The 18920-nt window shown below is 50.5% G+C and overlaps 1 long non-coding RNA gene across 1 annotated transcript; it reads left to right on the top strand.

Annotated features, from left to right (window-relative positions):
- Positions 1-41: 41 nt before the first annotated feature.
- LOC309870838 lies at positions 42-18766 on the top strand. The gene is made up of 3 exons (XR_014314840.1): positions 42-109; positions 17444-17632; positions 18485-18766. It is a non-coding gene; the product is annotated as an uncharacterized lncRNA (long non-coding RNA).
- The last annotated feature ends 154 nt before the right edge of the window (positions 18767-18920 follow it).

Below are 18920 nucleotides of genomic sequence, written 5' to 3'. Positions count from 1 at the left end.
GTCACGGGTTATGATATCAGGGGAATTTCCTGATGATTGCCCCTGGCTTGCAGCAGACCGGCCACAGCTGGCTGATTGAAAGGAAGCAGGGACTCCGCTGATGGCTCGGGTAGGATTTAGGATAGACTTCTCCCTTACTTCTGACCCATCGTTCACAGCCCAGCTGTGCATTATAATTGCCTGCGGCATATTAGTAAAGTACTCACGCCTAGACCTGCCCCCAGAGACTCTGATTTCAGTGGCCTGGGGTGGGCCCAGCATTAGTTTTTTTGTTTTTTTTTTTCCCAAGATTTATTTATTTGACATAGAGACAACGAGAGAGGGAACACAAGCAGAGGGGGTGGGAGCGGGAGAAGCAGGCTTCCCGCTGAGCAGGGAGCCTCGAAGCCAGGACCCTGGGATCATGACCTGAGCTGAAGGCAGACACTTAACGACTGAGCCAGCCAGGCGCCCCCAGCATCAGTTGTTTTGCAAAAGCCCCCCGGATGACTCCATCGCTACAGATCCGGGCACACCGTGGGTGCTTAATCAGTGTTGCTCAAGTGGCTTGAATGGAATTAGCAGCGTCCCCGGACCTGTGGAGTTGCCCCAGCCTGGGTCTCAGGCAGAGAGGAGAGGGGTAAGTCAGCAGAATGGGAGAGGTATTGATTGTCCCCCCCAACCCTGCTGGAGTTTCAATTCCACTTTCCACGCTACAAAATGCATATCGTCCCGCAGGAGGTCATGGTGGAGGCCTGCCTGCTGGTGTATTAGCCAGCCGTGCAAAGAAGTCAAATGTTAACCTTAACTTCTTGATCTCAGGGTTGTGAGTTCAAGCCCCGTGTTGGGTGTGGAGTCTATTTATAAACAAAAACACAAAAAGTCAGAATCTTCTGCCCCGCCCATGTCTATAGGAAAGCCGGGGCTGGTAGAGGAAAAATGGCTTATTCTGACCAGTGTTTCTCACCCAGCCGCAGTCACCAGTCACGCAGTCATGGTATCGCCTGGGGAATCTTATTAAAATGCTGATTGGTTTTGAAGGCCTGGGGCTACAGGCTGGGATTTTACTTTTCTAAGGAGGTGATTCTGCAGAACCGGAAGCGACCTCAGGTGGCAGGGCCCAGGGTTAGTTTGGAGGCTAATGGGTACCCTGGCCCCCCACCTCCAGGCTCAGCCCTTCCCAAGACCCCAGATCAAGGCCATGATCAGTGACTACTCTGAACTCAGTTAAGGGGGTGGATATCCCCATGGCTGTCCCCAGAGAAGCTGGGGACAGTGGTGCTGGTGACTGGGCTGGGGAGGCTGTTGAAGTGGGAAAGGATGGAGAGTCTGGAGACCCAAGTTCTGCTTCCTGTGCTTTCTTGCCCTCCCCTGTCCTCCCCGGGCCCCGGTGTCCCCATTTGTAAAGTAGGAAGCCAAGGTGAGCTGGTTTCTGGGCCCTTCTAGCCCCAAAATATTGTGATTCTAGCCTTGACAACAGATAGGTGACAGCAGCCTGGCTCCAGCTGCCCTCAGAGGCTGTTTCCTGGACACTGGACCTTCTCTTCCACAGCACACCCCTGGTCGGCCTCCCTTGGTTTCCCCAGCTACTGTAACTGAACCAAGCCCATAGACGCCCCCAGAGCATCTGCAGTAAAGAAAGAGGCTATTTGTTGCTGTGGCACCACCCAGGAAAATGGGGAGCTAATGCCTCCCAGTCCCGAGATCCCTGATGGCTTACAAACAAGGGTTTTTAAAAGATGAAAATCCAGGGTAAGGGCCTGGGGTTTGGGATCATGCTGATTGATTAGGGATTATGTCGGCTCTAATATTTCCTTTCCTTTTTTTTTTTTTTAAGCTTTTATTTATGAGAGAGAGCGAGCACGCACAAGCAGAGGCAAAGGGAGAAGCAGGTTCCCCGTTGATCAAGGAACTTGACATGGGACTCAATCCCAGGACCCTGAGATCATGACCCAAGCTGAAGGCAGATGATTAACAGACTGAGCCACCCAGGCGCCCCTTTAGTATTTCCTTTCTTGATCACCAGGTAGCTCCCTGACTGTGATTAGCTGGTGCTTCTGCTCAGATCACTGCTCAGGTCACCTGGGATTGGGGCCTTGTCACCTGGGATTGGGGCCTGGGATTGGGGATAATTCTCAGCAGATTGCATTAGTGCTGTCATCTCTAGAGCACAGGGGCAGAAGTTCTCCATCCTGGAACTATTGCTAAGCTGCAAACTATCTTTCTTATTTTTTTCTTGCAAACATGGCACATTGTGTTCATTTTCTCAGGCAGAAGAGTGTCCCATGGACTTTCTGGGATGCAACTTATTCTTATTTCCTGAGGCATTTTTAAAGGTTTTTAAAACAGTAACTATGGGGCGCCTGGATGGTTCAGTCGGTTAAGGGTCTGCCTTCGGCTCAGCTCATGATCCCAGAGTCCTGGGATCGAGCCCCACATGGGGCTCCCTGCTCAGCGGGGAGCCTTCTCCCTCTTCCCCTCACCCCACCCATGTTTTCTCTCGCTCTTGCTCTCTTTCTCAAATAAATAAAATCTTTTAAAAAATAATAAAACAGTAACTAAGGGCTACAGTTAGTAGCCTCTGGCCAGAGGCAACTAGGAGCCAGATGTCCGAATCGTGGGGTCTGTGGGGGGCTTGTATCCCCGGTGTCACTATGTCCCTTCCACCCCTCTTCGCTTAGGCCACTTTGCAGCCTTCTGAGCATTTAGTGGTCCTCCCTGTCTGACTGTGCTGACCCCACAGTAGGAGTTGTGTGGATTGTTGCTAACAGGTTGCCGGAGTGAGGGAGATGCCACCTCAGTGGAGTCCTTCCCTCCCCTCCAAGCGACCTACACTACTGTTGTGCGCATTTCCTCCCCGACAGTTCTCGAAGCGCCCCCTGGTGGCTGTCTTCAGTACTGCAGGATGTGTTGAAGCCCTCAAAGCTAGGAGGGGCACCCCCAGGCAGGGAGCTCAGAGAGCTGAAGTTTCTGAGATCTCTGCGCCTCCTCTCCTGACCCTGAGGCTCCTCATAGTCCCTTCGTCCCTCCCCAGGGTTCCCTCACTGGATTTCAGCCCTTATCTTCTGCTCAGGGCCCCATTATTTCAAAGGGTTTCCACAGAAGCCTTTCCTAAGTAGCCTCAAGCGCTCTGAGAAGCCAGCTACGGGACAGCAGATTCAATCCCCACGGCACAGCTGAGGGAGCCGAGCATTTGCCCAGGGTTCACGCCAATTGTGATGGAGCAAAAATGAGAAGCCAGTGGGAGCCCAGCCCAAACTGAGGACAGCTAAGCAGCCCAGCCCCTTGTCTCTCCGGCCACCAGAGCCCTGGGACCCTTACCTTATTATACTTGTCTGTGTTCGGCTTCCCCGCTGGAATGAAAGCTCGGAGGGCAAGGGGCAACCGTGCCTAGAAACTGGCCCCTAGAGAGATCAGGGCCATGTGCACAGTAGGTGGTCAGCAAGGATTGTCAGTTTCTTCTAAAATTGCTGGTCTGCCTACCTAATGACCCCGAGATGTCACTCCTAGTGGAATGCCTGACAGACTCGGTGCATATGTCCCCAAAGACTAGTACATGAATGCTCAGAGCAGAGCTATTCATAATAACCCCAGACTAGAAACAGCCCAAATGTCCATTGTGCAGGACACTCTGATGTGCTGCTCAGATCCCGCTTCAGGAATGAAGAACTTCCAGTGGCTGGAGTGCTACCCTCATGAGGTCAGCTAAGGTTCTTGTGCAAGTACCGTAGTCTAGCTCTCTCCCCGTCCAGTCCTATTTCCACAGGTGTTGACCCCAAGAATACCCGCTAATGAGTCCCGTCAGTAATCTCTGTCTCAGGGGCTTCTCCCTGAGGAATCCAGCCTCCTATACCCATCGACAGGAGAATGGAAAAATATTGTCACGTAGTCACACCATGGAAGATTTGTGGCAATAAAAATAAGCAAAATACTGTTAGCCACAACAACATGGTTAAACCTCAGTGATGAGATGTTGCCCTAAGAGAAGATCCAAAAAGGCCCCACTGTGTGCCTCCGCTTTAAGTTAATCCGTGGTGTTATAAATCAGGGTAGTGCGCAACTTTGGGAATTACTGACTGGGAAGGGGCCCAAAGGAGCCTCTGGGGTGCTCGAACCGTCCTCTATCTTGATCGGATGATATAAAGACATATGGAAAAATTCGTCCAGGTGGACCCTCAAATCGCATGTTAATTGTTCCTTAATTACATGTTGGCTAAATTCCCTCCAAGCCCTAAAACTCTGATTCTGAGTAAGGTGATGAAAGATGGAGTAGCCACACTTCCTTGGAAAAATCTGCCCTAAAAAGCCAGAGGATTTAGCTAGCACTGCCGCCTGGTGGGGAGAAACGGAACTGAGTCTGATACCCTGGAGGGAAACAGTTGGGGACCACACAAGCTCCCATCTGCCACCCTGGACACTTGCCTTCCTTCCACTCCACTCGATTCCTGCTGACGAGCCCCCCAACAACTCTGGGAGGTCACCATTCCTCCGGGCCAATAGCTAGACTCCTACCCTGGTCCTTGGGGTCCGGAAGTCAGGAGAGGGAGGCTAGGGTGTGCCGGCCAAGTAGCTAGCCCCTAGTTAGGTCTATGCTGTTCCCTCCATCCTGCTGCCCTATCCAGATATTTCTGGGCCCTGATTCTGCTGTGGGCCTTCACTGCTCTTGGCCTGCCAGCACCAGGGCACCCTTCATGGTGTGAGTGTGGAGCCCTTCAGAGAGGGGAGCCAGAGGAGGGAGTTCACCCTAGGTGGCCAACTGGCTGCTCAGAGGTAAGAGAAAGGGGAAAGGGAGAGGTTTGGGTTTGGGGTTGGTTTCCTGTTTTCCTTCTCCCTGTGTCCCCCTTTACCCACACACATGTGTCTGGGAGTCTGTCCTGAAAGTTTGTGGCAGCTGCCCTTGGGGTGTCGTGTGTGTGTGTGTGTGTGTGTGTGTGTGTGTGTGTTTGCGTTCAACAAAAAATTTATTAAACACCTCCTATGTAGCAAGTACTGTACTAATTTCTGGGCAACCGGCGATTGATGAAAACCCACTTCTTGTCCCTCAGTCAATTCAAGTATGCCCCGACACTTAAGTAAGTGCTATAAGAATACCAAACCAAGGCCTGGGAAAACCCAGGGCCTGTGCCCTAGGGGCTTGTTATGCCCAGGGAATGGGTGAAGGTTTTGTGGAGTAACAAGATGTTAAAATTGATACCTGCAATACAATTAAGTCTTCAACAGCAAGAAAGGGAAAACAGGCATTCCAGGAAGGAGGAACCGCATATGCACACACAGAAATGTAATTGTGCCCAAAGCTATCTGGTTGTATCCGTTAAGATCAGGATTGCCTGCGTATAACAGAACATCCAAAGGAATAGTGGCTTCAAGGAGATCTGTTCATTTCTTTTTCACATAAAATAAGTTGAATGTAGGTAGTCCAGGGTAACCGTGACAGCTCTATGGCCATAAGGAGCCCGGGGTTCTCTCTACTTTTCTGCTCCACTATTCTATCACAGGCCTCCAGACTCAAGGTTACTTTGTGGACCAAAAGGGCTGCTGTATCTCCAGGCAGCACATCAGTATTGCAGGCAGCCAGAAGGAGACAGACCCAAAAGGGCATTCCTCTCAGCTAAGTCAACTCCCTCTAATCCAACTCACTGGAAGGTTTATGTAACATTTTCATTGACATCTCATTGGCCTAAATTTTGTCATGTGGGCACAACTCACTGCTAGGGAAGCTGGAAAATGTAGTCCTCATTGGGGGAGCTGCTAAAAGTCAGGGTTCTCTAGTGAAGGAAGAAAGAGAAAATGCATATTAGGTAGGCAGCAAGCCCTATCTAGCCCAGTGGTAGAGTGGAACACTGGTCCTCCAGAGCGTGGACAGAGCTGGCTGCAAGGAGTTCAGTCACAATGGCCATGCTCAGGAGGGTTGGACTTGATTCTGTAGAAAATAGGGAATAGCCACAGGATTCGGAACAGGAGCCTTGGGTCAGGGGCCTAGAACAATCTGCTTTGGGGAAAGATCCACCAGGCAGAGCAATCCAGGATGGGGCACAGGTGCAGAGCACCAGGAGTGATGGGTTGGGGCAGAAAGGAGGCGTCAATGCAGGGCTGAGGAGGACACAACAGGAGAGCCGAAATCAAGCCCTGGCGACAGTGGGGGGTGATGCCAGGTATCAGGGGAGGGTCCCACACCTGCTGAGAGCTAGTTTCAGAGGAATACAAGTCTGGGAAGAGATCTGAGTCTAAGATGACTGCAAGCCATCAGGTTGGAGGGCTCAAGGGCACCTGGGAATCTAAGCAGAAGCTTAGGCAAGAGAACAGGGCTGGGCAGGCAGGTTGTACAGTGGTGAATGAATGAGATCAGTGGGGCGGGGTACCCAGGTGTTGAGCTGAAGGAATGGGATGGACCCTCCAGAGTTACTAGGCAGGAAGGACAATGGAATGGACAAGTGAATAAACTCGAGTCAGACAGAGCTGGGTTTGCCACTTAACAGCCATCCCCCCCTCCCAGGCCAGCGGATTGCCCTTCCTAAGCCTCAGCTTTCTCATCTGAAAAATGGGAACAAAGGGGCCCACCTTGAGGGCAGATGGGGTTGAATCAGTACCTGTTTAGCACAGGGGACTGCGCTTATTAGCAACCACCAACCCTTACCGTTGAAGAGGCAGCCTTCCCCTTATTGAAGGGGACATCAGTGCATTTCTTAGGGCTATGGCAGTGCCCTACACTTTTCCTGCTGGAGGACAGGTCCCCTGGAGCCCTTTGTAGGCTCACTGGGGAGTGAGTCTCGAGCACTGTGCATCTCCAGAGCCATGAGGACCTCTGACCCAGTCTGGCCAGGGCAGCCCCTCGCTCAACCACATGTCTGGGCAGGAACATGAGCAGCCCAAGCTGGTGATCTGGGTGAGGAGTTGCGTATTTGCTAGAAGGCAGTCTAGCAGGAGGTGAGGGTCAGTCACAGACTCCACAGAGATGATTCTTAGTTTTTGGAAACTAAGAAAGACAACTGCTGGCATGGGGGTCGTCAAGACGAGCACAGAATACCCCTTCCCTTCCAAGGGCATAGCCAGGAACGTTCCCAGGGCCCCTCACTTCAGCTTGCCTCCCGTTGACCAAGCTTAATCAGGTGGCCACATGCGGTGACAAGGTCTAGGAAATGTAACCTTTATTCTGGACAGTCCTGTGCTGAGCTAGAACCCTAGCACGCGGGTACACGGAAATGTGTGTGCTGTGCCCTCAGGAAAAAATCGACCCACTGACCTAGAACTGACAGTGAGTCTTGTCTTGGCTTAGGGCTCCCAGTGGGTGAAAAGATTCCTGGGGAAAATCAAGACTTAAAACCTGAGGTATTCATGGAAGTAGCACCTAAATTTAAGCTATCCATGGGGCAAAGAGTTCCCAAACTGAAAAATTAACACAAAATATATTTCCTTGCTGAGTCCTTGGAGCTGTTCATACAAACAATACAGAATAGATCTCTGAGGCCATTTTCACAACCTGGGACACACTGGGCTCCCGTGGAACAAAACAGTCTCACTGAAGATGAGCTCACAAACACCAGTTACGAATCACACGAAGAAACCACCTACTGTGAAGGAGAGCTGGCAAGTACAACAAATAGAAAAATCATTATCCCTAAGAATTTGGGATGACAGAACAAATTGAAAAGGATATCACAACAGGATGTTAAAATCATTATAAAGGGAGAAATAAAAATGATAGTAAAAGATTAGGATGCTTTGAAGAACAGATTGAATGGATGAAATTTTGCTAGAATGGAAACAAGATTTGACTCTTCAGATTCAAAAGGCACACTAAATTCTAGGTAGAATAAATAAAAATAAATCCACATATAGACACTACAGAACACCAAAGAGACAGTAAAAGCAATCAGAGGGAAAACATGGCTTATTTTAAAAGGAGCAATAATTATACTGATTGAAGACAATTTATCCACAATAATAGAGGTTATAAGAGAATCTTATGCATAAATGTATAAATCTTAACAGTCATTGATTTGGGCATCTTTGTGTTTATTGCAACATTATTTATGATAGCCAAGTGATGGATGCCATCCAAGTGTCCTTCAGTAGATGAATGGATAAAGAAGATGTAGGATATATACATAATGGAATATTACTCAGCCATAAAAAGAAATTTTTTAAATTTCTAAAATTTACCATTTGCAACAACATGGATAGATCTAGAGGGTATAAAGCCAAGTGAAATTAGTCAGAGAAAGACAAATACCATATGACTTCACTCATATGTGGAATTTAGGAAACAAAACAAATGAACAAAGGAAAAAAGGGACAAACCAACAGATTCTTTCTTTCCCCCCAAAACAGACTCTTAACTATAGAAAACAAATGGGGGGTTACTGGAGGGGAGAGGTGTGGGGGGAGGGGGGAGCTAGGTGAAGGGGATAAAGAACACACTTATCGTGAAGGGCACTGAGTAATGTATAGAATTTTTTTTTCTAAGTTTACATTATTTTATTTTTTACTTGTTTATGTATAGAATTTTTGAATCACTATATTGTACACCTGAAATGGATATAACACTATATGTTGACGATACTGGAGTTAAATTTTTAAAAATTAAAAATAGAACAGAAAGGTCACTAATTTATACCACCACCACCAATAATAAACAATTTGAGATGTTAAAAATAAGGTGAAATAAAATAATAGATAACAATGCATGGAAAATGAGAGGTGGGTAATTGGAGTTGAAGCTTTTCAGAACTTTGGCGTTACTGTGGAAGAGCAGAAAGACACTGATTAATTTTGTCCTTTGTTAAGTCAGATAGGCATGACAGAGCTATAAATTAGCCTCTAAAAGAATAAAAATACAATACGCACTATCCAAACCAGTATAGGGAAAAGGGTGAGCATAAAGAAAATATGACCAATCTATGGGGCACCTGGGTGGCTCAGTGGGTTAAAGCCTCTGCCTTCGGCTCAGGTCATGAACCTGGGGTCCTGGGATCGAGCCCCATATCAGGCTCTCTGCTCAGCAGGGAGCCTGCATCCTCCTCTCTGCCTTCCTCTCTGCCTACTTGTGATCTCTGTCAAATAAATAAATAAAATCTTAAAAAAAAAATGTGACCAATCTAACAGAAGGTGGCAAAAGGAGACAAGCAAAGCAAGAACACAGTAAATATAAGAAAAATAAAAGAGCCAATTAAAAATATATCAATAATGACAATAGATGTAAACAGACTACATTTGCCACTTACATGGCAGAGATTCTCGGGCTCTGTTTCCACCGCGTTAGTTATAGGCTGTTTCGGGAGATATGCCTCAGACATTCCGACCCAGAAATATTAGAAGCATTTTTGTACTAAGCAGATACTAATCAAAAGCAAGATACTATAGCAGTTTTAACACTAGGCAAAATAGACTTTTAACTGCTAGGGGAAAAGGAGGCACTATATGATGGTAGAAAGAATAAGTCACCAATAGACTATAACAATTCTCAACCTGATTATACCTAATATCTTCAAAATATACATAGCAAAATATTTACAGAATTAAAAAGAAAAACCAGCACAGCACAATCACAGTGGCAGATTTTAAACAAAGGGCTACCAACTGCAGGCCTCCTTTCCCAGAGTCCCAGAAGCTTTAAGATGACAATCTTTCCAGGATGCCTGGGTAGTTCAGTCGGTTAAGCCGCTGTCTTCGGCTCAGGTCATGATCCCAGGGTTCTGGGATCAACCCGCATCATATAGGGCTTCTTGCTTGGCAGGGAGGCTGCTTCTCTCTCCCGCCTCTGCCTGCCACTCTGCCTGCTTGTGCACGCACTTGCTCTCTCTCTCGCTCTCTCTCTGACAAATAAATAAATAAATAAAATCTTAAAAAAAAAAATGACAATCTTTCCTTCCACATAATCTAATCTAATTTTAGACATAATTCCTTCAACTGCCAGCATCTGTAAACTGAAGGAAGGCGTACACTTGTTAGGCAGCAGAAATGTGCAGAGCCTGATGTTCTTATTAAAATAGTCATTTTTCCAGGGAGAGGGGGGACTACCTGGGTGGTTCAGTTGGTTAAGTGTCTGCCTTTGGCTCAGGTCAGGGCCCTGGGGTCCCGGAGTCAAGTCCCGCATCGGGGTCCTTGCTTAGCGGGGAGCCTGCTCCTTCTCTCTCTAACCCTCCTCCCTACTTGTGCTGTCTCTCTATCAGATAAAGAAAATTTTTTAAAAACCTCAAATGTTCTCTTATCCAACCTCTGGTTTACAGAGAAGCCAAGGAGACAGGGCAAATGAGTTTTCCAGGGCCCTCTAGCTAGTGAGTGGGGCGACCGAGGTCCACCAACACCTGCCCACTGACTTCATTCAGAATTGCCTTGAATGTCATCTAACAAAACCCCAGGGATGGTGGCTTAACCACACAGGGGCTCCTTTTGCTCGAAGGACAACCAATCCTGCAGCGGGCAGCCCAGGCTGGTACGGGAGCTCAAGCAGACCATCAAGGATCCAGCGTCCTCATAGCCTCCTGTTCCACTTCCTTGGCAAGCTGCTCTCTTCCTCATGGTTTCAAGATAGCTGCTTTACCCCATGGCACCTTCCAAACAGGAAGGAAAAAGGAAGTGACAAAGAGGAAGACACAAGCCTGTGGCAGGAAGGTCAGACTCCTAGAAACCCCCAGCTGACTCCTTGCATCTCACGGAGCAGCGGTAGGTAGGTCTCAAGGCTACCCCCAGCTGCAAGGGATGCTGGAGGTTGACTGACTGCTGTTTGCCAACCCCATTAAAACCAGGGTTCTTGGGCGCCTGGGTGGCTCAGTGGGTTGGGCTGCTGCCTTCGGCTCGGGTCATGATCTCAGGGTCCTGGGATCGAGTCCCGCATCTGGCTCTCTGCTCAGCGGGGAGCCTGCTTCCTCCTCTCTCTCTGCCTGCCTCTCTGCCTACTTGTGATCTCTCTCTGTCAAATAAATAAATAAAATCTTAAAAAAAAAAAACAGGGTTCTGCCGTGCACCCCACTAACAACCAATTAGCCTATGTTCATGAACTGCCTACTGTTCCTAGGACCCTGGCTCAAGTCCTCACCTCTAGATCCTTCCAGATTTTTCCCCCTCACATTGCCCTCACGGCACCGTAGTACGGTAGCTATTCACAGCTTTCCCTAGAAAGGAAATTGTCAGATTTTAGCCATCAGGGACTATGGCAAGGTTGAAAGCACTTGCGAAATTCTCTGTGCCATACAAAGTGGGTTTTGTGTTATTCATATTCAGAATGTTTTGTGCCATCTCCCTCCCCCTCCCCATAGTGATTCTGTCTTGGCACACGTGTGTGTTCAGCACATGTGTGTTCTACTGTTCAATTCTCCTTCCTCCTCCTCCTCCACCCCACCAGTTTCTGCTGGGTGTGTGGGAGCTCAGGCACCCTCTGGCCTGGAGCCTCTAGGTACCCAGGGATGCCCTCTCCAGGTGGAGAAAAGCAGCCCGAGGGCAGTGAGACTCCCGCACCCCACAGCAAGCCCTCTGATGTCTGTCACAGGCCGTCCTAGCCTGGCAGCCTCTGTATGAAGACTTGGGATGCGGGGTGGGCTGTGGGAAGGGAGAGTCTAGGACAGAGTAAGCCGGAGGGGGACCGAGGCGGCCCTGCCCACCCCTGGGACCGATGGCTGTGCTCTGCTCTGAGAAGAGAGCGGGATGCCCATGTCAGGCTGGTGACTCATGCGAGGCTGATTTTTCACACATTAACCCCACAGTCTTCACATCAACACTAAGGCAGGTATTTCCAGCTTACAGATAAAGAGGGTGAGGCCCAGAGGCTAAGTAACATACTGGGGGCCACACGGAAAGCTGCAGGACTGGGAGTTGATTGATCTGACCCTGAGCCTGTTCCCTCTCACTGAAGGTGGGTGCTATGCCTCCAGCTTAAAGCCCCAGCGCGCCCTTTGGCCTCATCTCTGAGGGAGCAAGCGGCTGAAGCAGCAGGGCTCAGACCAGAGGGAAGAGGAGGCATCTGGTTGCCACCCTCCCATCTATGGCTGCCTCCTCCCCCTCCACAGCCAGCAAGAGCAATTCTCCCATGGGCTCCCCACTTCAGGGCAGCCCCATCAACTCCTCCATCTGGGGGGGCCATTGCGAAAGCTTCCCAGAATGCACCAGGCCAAAACTGAGACCGGAAGTGCCCCCCTCTTCCCAATCCCCCTAGGCGTACTGGGAATCCAGAGCCTGCCCAGCTTTCTCCCCAGACCAGGGTGAACTTCATGTCCTTCTGCCTTCTCCTGTGGCCCCCAGAAGCTCCCCCTTCTTCCCTGTTTCTCTTCCTGCTGGCCCTCTGGCATGAGGGTGGCCCTGAGTTGTGTGCAGGGAGGGTGGGACGGATTGGGTTTGAGATAGAATGCCAGGATTTAGGCATTTAGGCTCTGGACCAAGAGTCCTCGGGTCCTCGTGGGCAACCCCTGATTGTACAGGCTTTTACGAGCAAGCAGCAATTCATAAGAAAACCATCTCCTTGGGAGGACTTCCTTGGGACAGAAACTGCAGACTGATGCCAGTTCTGCCCTATCTCCATGTCAACATGGACAGAATGTACAACGGCATCCAAACCAGAATCCTAGATGCCCGCACCGAGCCTCAGCCAGTTACGTCGTCCCTCCGACGGGCAGAGAGGGCCGCAGGGAGGGTGACCCCATGTCTAGGGCACAGATGGCTCCTCTTTCTAGGGCTTGCCTCGATCTAGAGAGGTATTGCTGTGCACATTTTACAGATAAGGAAACTGAGGTTACTGAGGTTAGGTAACTCGACCAAGGTCACATATTTAGAAAGTGGTGGAACTTTTCAAAATACTAAGTTGGGGAAATGCTCACCGTTTGTAGAGAAATTTTCGATAAGGCATCAGGACACCAGTTTCCAGTTAACCCTCAGTTACCCAGAAAAATCAATTCCCCAGAATGTCCCTACATGTGCCTATGGGTTGTGCCTGCACGCACTTGGGTATCATGATTAACAGAGCTCTTGATAAACGGGACAGACCACAGTGGGGGAAAATGTACAGAAATCAGCAACTGTATTCTCTGAATTCAGTGGTATGCTTTGAAGAGACCCCCAGATAAAAGGTAGCAAAACATAATCCTTTCAGAGCAACGGCAGGGAAACAGGGAGAAGCTTCCACCACCATTCGAGGTACAAGCATCCATCTGGGTCCCCTGTTCGGCCCCTGACTCTCACAAGCAGCTGACCCAGTGTTGGCCGGCCACCACCTCCCGGTTGTTGCTGGGATGCTGGAGGAAGAGCAGGAGCCTGGCGGGCACAGAGAGTGCTCAACCACCAATCTGCGGTGTGGCCTTGATGGTAGCTTTCCCTCTCCAGAGCTTTGTTTCCCTGGCCATAAAATCAGGAGACTGCAAAATTTTTATGGAAAGGGCCAGATAGTGAATATTTTAGGCTTAAGGTCTATCACATATGCTTTTGGGCTTTTTTTAATGTTTGTTTTTGTTTTAGTTTCTTAAAAAATTTTTGAGTAATCTCTCTACCCAACATGGGGCTTGAACTGACGACCCTGAGATCAAGAGTCTCACACTCTTCTGACTGAGCAGGCCAGGCTCCTCAGATATTCTTTCGTTCTTTTTTTAAAACAATACTTTAACAATGTAAAACCGTATAAAAATGGAACCAGGTGGAGAAGCTTCCGAGAATGTACCACAATAAGGCAGAACCACCTCTGCTCCCCTTCCTAACCTCAAGTTCTCATTCAGCTCCTTAAAATGGAGAGTCTCCCACCTTTATCCCAGGAGCCATGGTCTCCCTTCAGCCCTCAGGATTAATAGTCATCTCCCCATCCCGATCTAAACCATTTATAATATGGACATACTTCAATGTCACTATTAGCTGTTGCTCCAAGCCCCTAGAGTGGGACCCACCGTGGGGCCATTTTGGTGCCTTCCCCCCTGTTCCCTTTCTCCTTCCCCTCCCTGCAATTTAGTAACACAACAGGCTAATATGCGTGTTCTGATAGGTCAGCAGCTGTGACAGCCCCGCCTACTAGCCCTGCTGGGCAAGGGGTATATGTGTATCTCTGCCTCTGTGTCTTCCTCAGATGCCCAGCCTACCCTGCATTCCCTGACCTTGGCCTTGTCCTGTGCTTGTCCTTAGTCTTGTCCTTGTGTCCTTGGTATGCATCCACGAGGCCCTCTACGCCGCTGCTGTCTGGCGTCTGGCATCTATAGGACCGTGGGCATGAGCGCAGCTGTGTTCCTGGCCCTGCCGGAGAGCTCACGGTGATCCTGCTTACAGGGCGAATTTTGTGCTGAGGTGGTGAGCTGAGCCAAGGCGGGCAGGGCAACAGGGCCAGGCCAGGTGTTCTGGGGGCTCAGGAGGATGAACCATCAGCATCTTCTTTCCACACCTGTCCTAAGGTCAGAATGAACTTGAGTCCAGCAGGGTCCCGGAGCCAGAGACTTTCTGTGCGTGCAGAGGCTGGGGAATTGAGTGGGGGTCTGGAAGTAATCGGAATCCACAGGCTGGATGAGGGGGGTCCGTAGGCCTCACTTGTTCCACTGACCCTGGCAGTCCAGCCTGAAAAGAAATGATTAACTACATATAGATCAATATTTCTTTCCTGGATAAGGGTAGTTCAAAAAAACCTCGTTAACTTGGGCCTCACTGTGTGTGCTAGGATGCTGGTCAGAGGGCAAGCTCCACTGAGCTGAGGGGCCTGGAAGTGACCTTGAGGGGAGGGGGTCAGTGTCAGGGATGCTGAAGCTACTTGAGGGGTCTTTTGAGTTGGTTTGAAGCTGGTCTCTACCGTGGGAAGCCAGGCCTGTTGGAACAGAGGGTAGAGGCCCCAGGAGTGTCAGTATGAGACTTTCAAGAAAAGTTATGAAGAGCTTCACACCTCTGTCCCCAGGAGGGTGTACAGGACCTTGAAAGCTGGTGGAGAGGGAACAGCAGAGGGAAGGGAAGGTGCAAACACAAAGAGACATGAGGGGCTTGTTGAATGACTTGAGAAGGGCAGGCCCGGGGCAGGGCCTACTGGTGTAAGAAGACAAGTTTTCCTTCAGAACACCCCAAGCCTCTGGGCCACCAGGAGGATCACTGACCGCCCTGGACGCCCCGCAGAGCCCTGGGACAGCCCTTTCTGCCTGGAGCCCTTCCTGGCCCCTTATCTGGGGAAAAAAAAAACAGAACTATGTGGGAACAAGGGGCTTTCAGCAAGGCCCGAGGGGCCCGCGATGCTCAGGCCCAGGAGCTCCCTGCCTGGCAGTAATTTGGGCTCGAGAGAAATATTGGCGGCCTTGGCTAACCGAATTATTCTTTCGGTTTGAACCAGCTCCCCCCTTTTGACTCAGATCCGGCCGGGCAAGGAAAGCGTTTCCGAAACCCCCGCCTGGTCCTGCGAACCCAGAGGGCGGGGGTGCAGCACCGCGGCTCCGAGGAAGGCTCCGGCGGGAATCGTGAGCCTGGGATCCCCTAGGCGGCGCCCCCTCCCCGCTCCCTCCGCCCCCGCCGCGCCCGGCCCCGCCCGGCCGCGCCCCCTCCGGCGGCCCCTCCTCCGCTGGGCGCCCGCGGGGGCTCTGGACAACCCGGGGCTCGAGCCTAGTTCGCCGAGCACGTGCTTAAGGCACCAAAATAGAAAAAGAAAATGCTTGGAAAGAATTTGATATTTCCAAACGAGCATCGAAATCGCCTTACGGGAAAAGTCAGTCTTGTGGGACTTCTTGACACTCATTTAACCGTTCAGAGTTGTTTTTATTGCAAGTTACGCCAGGGGGTGGGCACAGTGATCTTTTTCAGGGTTTAGCCTCTACCCCCGCCCCCCCCCATCCCCAGGGCCCTCGGGCCTCCGGGCCCCTCCAGCGGCACCCCGTGTCAAATCCCTGGGGCCACAGGGCCGCCCAGCTGTTATTTTGCAGAATTTCTCTCTCGCGGCTGCCCACCAGCAGTTCTGCTTATCACTCCTGCCACTGACTCACAAGGGGAGGAGGGGATTTCTGAGCAGTTGCAAAACTTAACCAGAATATTAGGGGTTTCATGCAGCCCTTGTTTATTTATTTTTTTAAAAAGCCCCCAAAGCCAACAAAATATGACACACAGGAGCAGGAGGGAAGGCGGGGTGGACAGGGGCCTTCCAAGACTGAATGGCCTATATGCTCATTATAGCTGGACCTGGGATCCAGGTTTCCTGTTTCCCTTCCCGGAGCCCTGGCTCATGCCGGGCCTTCTGCTTTGCTCTGGACTGTGGAGAAGAGTTGGCGTATGTGGAGAGCTTCCTCCTGCCACGCACAGTTCTAAGCCCTTTAGAAATAGCTTGGGGGTCCCTGGGTGGCTCAGCTGCCTTCGGCTCGTGTCATGGTCCCAGGGTCCTGGGATAGAGCCCCATGTCAGGTTCCCTGCTTGACGGGAAGCCTGCTTCTTCCTCTCCCACTCCCTCTGCTTGTGTTCCCTCACTCACTGTGTCTCTGTCAAATAAAGAAATTAAAAAAAGAAAAAAGAAAAGAAAAGAAAGGAAAGAGAAATAGCTTGTCTGGTGCATGTAATCGCACTAGGAGGTATAAGAGCTATTAGTACGCCATCCCCATTTTACAGATGTGGAAACTGAGCATGAAGGACTTCACTGACTTGGGGCACTTGTCTTAGGGAGAAAGATGCTCATTGTTTTCCCCACTCCACTGAGGCACAGCCGCTCAGCCACGGCAGGTCTGGGAGAATGAGTGAGGCTACTGGGAGCCTGGAACCCCCCGCCACAGAGACCAGTGGGTCAGGGGCTTGGGGATACTGAGATCCTGAAGGGATGGAGGATGTGCTGCTTTGAATGGCATCCAGGGCCCCAGATCCTGCTCACCACCACCAAGGGGCCACTGGGAAGGGAGGCCCGGGGTTGGGGGCTCTGATCCTAGCTGCCAGCCTGGGGCCAGAGGCATGGAGCAGCCACCAGACCTGCACGGTTACCCAGCCTTGAAACTCCAAGAAAAAGGGAACATGTATGACCTCAAGGCTGAAATATAGAATATCCTGCCCTTAAAAATTGGGAAGTGCTGGGGTGCCTGGCTGGCTCGGTCGGTAGAGCATGTGACTCTTGATCTCAGGGTTGTGAGTTCGAGCCCCACGTCAGTGTAGAGATTAGTTTAAAAAAAAAAAAATCAGGAAGTGCTGCCCTAGAGAAGGCCTAGAGGGTATGTGGTAGGGTGGTGGGGGAAGGCAGTGGGAGGAGGTGGAAATGGATATCCTGCCTTTTTTTTTTTTAAGATTTTATTTATTTATTTGACAGAGAGAGATCACAAGTTTATTTATTTGACAGAGAGAGATCACAAGTAGATGGAGAGGCAGGCGGGGGGAGGGGGAGCAGGCTCCCTGCTGAGTAGAGAGCCCTATGTGGGACTCGATCCCAGGACCCTGAGACCATGACCTGAGCCGAAGGCAGTGGCTTTAACCCACTGAGCCACCCAGGTGCCTGATATCCTCCCCTTTCTCTCCCTCTCTTCCCCTCCGTCATCACCCTTCTATGGATCTTCATTGCGCACTGCAGGACAGAGAAGGCAGCTGCAACAGCAAAACCCTGCAGGCCAGCTCCACGGCTGAAGAACCCGAGGCACAGATGGGCAGCTAGGGAGAGGCAGGAGGTCTGGACAATCATCTGCCCCTTTAGGGCGTCCGGGGAGGCCAGCATGGTGTTTCAGACGTGGGGAAGGAAGCCTCGGGGGCCGTGATCTCTCTAGTGAGTTGCGGTGGAGTGTGTATACATTTATGTTTCTGTGTGTGAGCTATGGGTTCTCTCATGCAGGATGTGTGTGCAAATGCACAGGTGTGTGGACACAGGTTTATACTCGTGCTCCCGGGCACGCAGAAGTGGAAAAGATGCACAGTGTGTATGGGGAGAATGTGAGTTTTGGGTTGGTGGAGTGGGAAGGAAGGAGGACCTGAGACAGGCAGGACCATTTGGACCTGGATTCTCCTTGGGTTCTCCCGGCCAGGCACTGTTTCAGACATTGTTGGGATGTCAGGAAGGGAGGGCAGGCTGCGCCTGGGGCAGTCTCAGGATGCATACTACTGAGATGATGACCTCTGAGGCCTGGCCTTCAAGCATGGGATGGAGTGTGGGGAAAGGTCCAGGGAGAGTGGGAAGCTTCTAAGGGATGTTGAGTTCTTGGAGCCAATGGGCCCCAGACGACTCCAAGCCTGGAAGCTTTCATTTTTATGTTAGCGTTCATTAGGGGAGCAGGAATTAAGGCAGTCTGCTCCACCCCAAAGCCTAGGCTCGGAGAATTGAACGGGTTAATGGAGCCTATTCGGGTTGGAGAGGAATCGTATACCTTACCGATAATTCCTCTTGGCATCTTGGCATCCTGGCTAGACCCTAAGACCTCACCAGAGACTTCAAGACTTTGAAGCTATTACCTGAAAACTTAGAAAACCTGATCAGGTTGGGCGGTGGGGGGGGTGTCTCAGGGCCCAGCCCAGATCTCCCCTGGGGGACACACAGGGAAAGATGCCTATTGTGCTAAGAGGTAGGGGGGATGGTGGTGGAGGATGTGTGGTTATTTATTTACTTCTTTACTTTCTTCCACAGATGGAGAATTCGCCCAGTCAGAGGCTGTTTGCCTGTTAATACCACAATAGCAGAATGGTCATTTGTTGAAGGCCTGTATGACTTCTAACCTCACATTAACCTTGATGGGCGGGGGAGATGGCTAAACCCTGTGTTACACGTGGGGAAATTGAAAATTAGAGACGGTGAGTAACTCCTGAGAGCTTACCAGCAAGCAAGGCTCACAGAGGACTGGAAAGCAGACTGCCTGGGCCGCAGAGCCAGGGCGGTTCCTATTCTAGTACCTGGGGCTGGGAGTGAGGGCAGCCTCTTGGGAACTTGTGAACTTGTGAACCTGTGTATGCTTTCCACTTGTCCTTTCGTTTAATTAATTAATTAATTAATTAATTTTAAAAGTGCCTAACTTATTGCCAAGAGTGAAAGTGTGTAAGGACCTTAGAGCTGGGCCTGACCTGCC

The sequence above is a fragment of the Mustela nivalis genome (assembly GCF_964662115.1).
Source record: "Mustela nivalis genome assembly, chromosome: 8".
NCBI classification, from domain to species: Eukaryota; Metazoa; Chordata; class Mammalia; order Carnivora; family Mustelidae; genus Mustela; species Mustela nivalis.
The sequence above is the reverse complement of the archived record's forward strand: the minus strand, read 5'-3'. Positions and strand labels throughout refer to the sequence as shown.